The following is a 5,697-nucleotide window of genomic DNA, read 5'->3' as shown; positions in this document are numbered from 1 at the left end:
GGCTCATAGAACTAGAAGAGGAGTAGCCCACTGACAGTACTTACTGGTGTCTGCCTTACCTCTTTGGAACACTGTTACTTTCAGCACATTCTTTTCTAAGAAGCCTGGAGATTGAGGTTAGCAGTTGGATTTGGCTAAGCTATGTCATGATGCTAAGATAAAGTGACAGGGCATGACTAAAAGGTCCCTTCACAAAGAGGAAAAGGAATCCAACTAGCAGAGGCACAAATTGAAGACCAGTGAAAACACAAGGAAATAGACAAAGAAGTTTCCCCCAAATCAACAATACCTCAACAAAGAAACCACATATAGTAAAAGGAATGAAATTCCAGGGAATGACTTTTAAATTTGATTACCAAGATGATTAGTGGGGTGAAAGAAGATCTGAGGAATGAACTACTAACATACAAGAGATGAAATCTTCTTCAAAACAGACCAAGGGATTCTGGGAGGAAACCCCTGAGAAGTTTGGAAAAGAAAGATACCATGCATCATGTTGAGTGCAGTTGAAACCATAACAAACAATTTCAATTACACACAAGTGAATGTCAGGCCTTGAAGACAGGAGATAGACCTTGAAAAATTAGTGAGCAGTAAGGAAGAAAAAGACCATGACCAGTACCCACAAGAACTCTGAAACAACCCCCTTCAGAGTTGCCCTGAACCTCCATTCCTTTTTCACCTCCACTCCTTTTTCACCTCCACTGACTCTGAAGAGAGCAACCTACTCAGTGGAATTGAAAAGGAATCAGGAACAGGGCAAATGCAGTCAGAATCCTTTCAATGACATAATATAGAACAATTTACAGATGTTCAGAAGGAGATGCATATCCACATTTAGGAGGAACACAAAAACCCCAAATAAACAAGATCCAAAACAGCCCATCCAGATCACATAACAATCAAAATGCCCAAGGAAAAGGGACAGAATATTTACAGCCACAGGAGAAATATCCCAAGACACACTGAGAGGTAAACATAAAAGGCCAATTTCTATCTTCAGCTGAGACTCTGTCATCCGGGAGGGCTTGGAAGGGAAAAGCCAAATTCTGAAAGAAAGCGATTTCCACCATGATTGCTATACCCAGGAGAGCCATGATTCAGAATCAAACTGGAAATAAAACCTTTCCAAGATAAGCACAAAGTAAAATAATTTATGGCCAGTGCATAAAAACACTGTAAGGACTACTACACAGAGAAGGATTGCAAACCCCAGAGACGGCAACTGGAACAAACCACTGGGAAATTAAGAGCAAATTAAACACATGAAACAAGTCAAAATGTCAGAATATCCTAAGGAACATCTCTCTGTGACAACTCTGGATGTCAATGCTCTGAGCTCTCCTGTGAGAGGACACAGACTGGCAATGACTTAAACAGAAGTCCAACCCTATGCGGTCTGTGAGAGGATCCTAAGGAGAGATCTACAGGCTATAGTAAAAAAGGAAAAACTAGGTTCCTACAAATGAAGTCAAAACAGAAGCAAGAGTAGCTATGTTCCCACCCACCAATGACATCCAATACAAATAAAGCAGAATAACCAAGGAGGGTCCTACCTACCATCAAATGGAGCAGTCCAAGACCAAGATATAAAAAGAGTGATAATTTATACTCCAAGTATTGATGCACCTAATTACATGAATGAAGCATTTACTGAGGTGATACTCAGATAGAACAGAATACATATTAACGAATAATTTCAAAACATGTGCTTCACCAACAGACAGAAAACCAGACGCAAAATAATGAAGACGCTTTTGAGCAAAATGATCATGTATATCACGGGGACCTTACAGGCATCCATAGAGTATTTCATAGGAGAATATTGGCATTTCTTTTCTTCTGAGCTGTTCATGGAAGTTTCTTTATAATAGATGTTACTGTAGGTCATAACTCAAGTCTTAGCAAAAACAAAATTTGTTAATGTCATCCCTTCCAGTCTAGTATTTTTTATCATTCTTTTTAGATTTACTTGACAGTGCAGTGTATTTTACCTGCACAGTGAATTCCTTGCATTTAATGAGATCCCCATGCAATGAAATGAGCAATCAACAGCAACATTCAAAGACTACTCATTTACACATGGAGATTAACTAAACAATACTCTTGAATGTGGATTGAGTAATAGTAGAAAGGAGAGGAGACATACATATGGATATATAAATAAACATTAACAAATTAATATTAATTAAATTAGTATTTATACTAAATTAAAATTAATATTAACATTAAGTAATATTAATATTAACAAATATTAATAACACAGCATACCAATATCTTTGGAACATTATCAAGAATTGTCATAAAAAACAATGTATACTGATAAATGAGTGTATAACAAAAGAAAAGAATCCCAAGAAAAAATCTAATATTTTATCTAAGGATCTTGCAAAGCAGTAACAAAGTAATTTCCAAAAAAAGCAGAAGATAGGAAATAGTTAATATTAGAAAAATTTGAATGAAATAAGAAATTTAAAAAATTCAGTGATTCAAAGTAACAAAGTAGTGGTTCATTAAAAAATAGGGAAGGGTGATCACTCCTTATTCAAACTAATTAAAAGAAAGTAGAATATAAAGAACAAAATTAGAGAATAAAAATGATATATCACACAGACCTCTCTGGAATCAGATGATAATCCTGGATGACTTTGAATCTTATATTCCAATAAGTTGGAAAATCTAGAAGGTAAAGAAAAATGACGAGTCACATATTATCCACCCAGTTTGAACCAAGAGGGTGTGTAAAATGTAACACAAAATGTCAATCAATCTACTGAAGCTCTAGTAACAGTCTTCCAGGAAAGAGATCCCTGGACCAGTTGGATTTCCAACTAAGTTCTACCAGACACTTAAACAACAACTAAAGCCAATCTCCTGAAATCCATCATTGGAAATAGAACTTGAGGGAAAACTCTCAAAATACCAATCGATGATCAAAATGGAATTAAGAGGAAGGTACACTTTTATCAATTTTGTTTATTCCAGGGATGAAGCGTTGACTCAACCCTTCTACTACAATAAGTGTAGTTTATCATTCAAATAGAATTAAGGACAAGAATCTTACGAACATCTGCACAAAGTGAAGCCTTTAGGGAAAACCCACCACCCATTCATGTTTAGAGAGTTGGAGAAATGGGTACAAGGAACATTTCACAATATCAGAACATGTCACTTAACAAAGCCAATGCCACAGTGAATGGATAAAAGCAGACAGTGTTTCCTCTAGAATCAAGAACAAGACAAGGAGAGCCACTCTCACCCTTCCTAGGCATGTAGTTCTTGAAATTATAACAAGAGCAATAAGGCAAGAGAAATAAATAAGATTTACAGATAAGAAAAGAAGAAGCCAAATTTGGTGTGTTTGCTAATGACATGATCACATATCTAGAAACCCAGAATCCTCAGCAGAAGACTTTCAGAATTGGAAATTAGCAGCCTGAGATCCTTGTCCCAGCTCTGCCGGCCACCAAGTAACTCTGAGCAAATACCTTACAAGTCGCTTTCCTCACCTGTACAACAAGGGGCTGCAGTTTACTTTCTAAGGCCCTTCATTAGTCTAACATCCTATGCATTTGTCTTTGCCTTCAGTGGTTTATGGTAAAATCTGTGAGCCACAATCTCACTATATAGAAGATCCTCAGGGAGACCCTTCAATAGAGCAGAACCCATAGCCCAGGATGTGATGTTCTCACCTGTCATGTCCTGGGAACTGTGGAAACAGTCCTGTCAGAGGACAGAGTGGCTCTGTTAACCCTGGTAATCTGTGCATATCTGTGTCCCCAAGACCATGCTTGGAACTCACTAGAATTTCCTTTTAATTCCTACTAAGCACAGAAGCTATCAATGCTGCCCTCTTGTATGAGAACACTTTACTCAAAATACAAAGTTCTTGTGAATGACTAAAAGGTAGCTGCTATTGGGCATTGTAGAGGATTTAGGACTTGGGGATGGCCCAGGTCCCACCAGGTCTGCCAAGACTGCACCTGGGAGAAGTAAACAGCAGGCACAGAGACATGGCAGGATGGACTGATGGGTGACTAACAATGAATCAAGGAGCAGAGTCAGGGCAGGGGACCTCAGGATGGTCTTGCAACACATGAGAGGAGAACTGATGGGAAACCACCTTAGGAGGCCAGACATAGGCTGGTCCAAAACCCAGATGACCACAGTGAGGCCAACTGCAGTCCAATAGCCATGATAACTAGGGGCTGGACCTCTGCAGAGAAGTCCTGGCAGGCTGGAGCTGAAGGGCAGGGCACAGTGAGAGAGCCGCACCTTGACAAGGGCCACCTGCCTGGGGTGCAGGGACAGCTAAAGGAGCAGCCCACTGTGGTTCCCTCCTCAGCACAGCAGAGGCCAATGACACAAGAGCATCTCAACTAACCTAGAGTATACCACTGGGCGAAATCCAGCACTTTCCATGATGAAAGGAACCAGGAAGTTACTCAGAGGAAGAACAGCAGAGTGAGGCTAAGTGTGAGGCCAGGGGGCTGCGTGCAGCTGGACTGTGTACTGGGGCTGCCCAGAGCCCTCACCCCTGTTCCCCACAGTGGCCCTGAGGACAGAAGTGGAGCACAGGGTTTAATGTCAGGCCTGCTGGGCTTCAGTCCCCTTCAACATGTCTCTGTCTTTTTCATTTTCAATGGGAGTACTCACCCCTGCCACAGGACTTGGGAGTATAGGACTCCTTTGATTTTAAGGCACATACTACAGAGTTCCATGAATCTTGCAGAATCTTATAGTGGTCAGACATGCTGACCTCTGTTCCTGCCTCCCCACATTGTGCAACTGGATTTCACAAACTAAAAGCACAGGCCTGGGGCATGGCTACTGGAGAGCAGGCTCCAGCATGCACAGGGCCCTGGGGTCCACCTGGACTGCTGGGCTCTGCTGGAGGTTTTGTGACTTTAGGGACTCCAGGATGAGGCCTGAATGTGCTCTGCCTTATGAGATGGATGTGACAGCTTTGTGGTCATGGATAGAATGACTAGTGTGCATAATTGTCCTCCCAAAATAACATGGGATAAGGTTGTTCTGCAGCCCCATGGGCTTTGGGGAGTGGGAGATCACTTAGGACATGGGGACTTTGAAATTTATGTCAATCACTGTGGACATGCGCTGCAAGTAGGTGGTCGGTCCCCATCTATTCCTCCCTCAAGTTTGATTCCTAGAAACAGGGTGAGTGGTGGCTGTCCCTACAGTGGGCTCTCTACATTGCACTCAGCACACCCAGGAAAGGTGTGAATGCAGTGGACTCCTCTCTTCATGGACTAGAGCACTGGAAGTCAGGAGCCAAAGGAAAGCTCCTCTTCATGTGTTGGTGGCCTCAGGCATTTGCCACAGGGGTGCACAGCTGAGGAACCCAATTTAGGTTACAGTGCTAGGAGAAAAGGTCAGGCCTGAAGGATGGCCTCTTCCTGGCCTCAGTCTCCTGTCAATGTAAGAAGCTGGCCTCACAGGGGCAGAGCTGGACAGTGGCTGTGGTGGTGAGCAAGGTCAGGAGAGGGAGGGGGTGAGACAAGAGGCACATGGCCATGGCTGACACGGGAGCACTTGTCTGTCCTCACCCAGAGGGTGGCTGTGGGCAGCACGCTCACCCTGCAGACCCAGCAGAGCCAGCAGGAGGGATCAGGAGGGCTCTCCTCCCAGGAGGGAGAGTGTGGGGTGATGGGTGGACCACGTGTCCTGAGCTGACCA

The sequence above is a fragment of the Marmota marmota genome, unplaced genomic scaffold (genome assembly GCF_001458135.2).
Source record: "Marmota marmota marmota unplaced genomic scaffold, marMar, whole genome shotgun sequence".
NCBI lineage: Eukaryota > Metazoa > Chordata > Mammalia > Rodentia > Sciuridae > Marmota > Marmota marmota.
The sequence above is the reverse complement of the archived record's forward strand: the minus strand, read 5'-3'. Positions refer to the sequence as shown.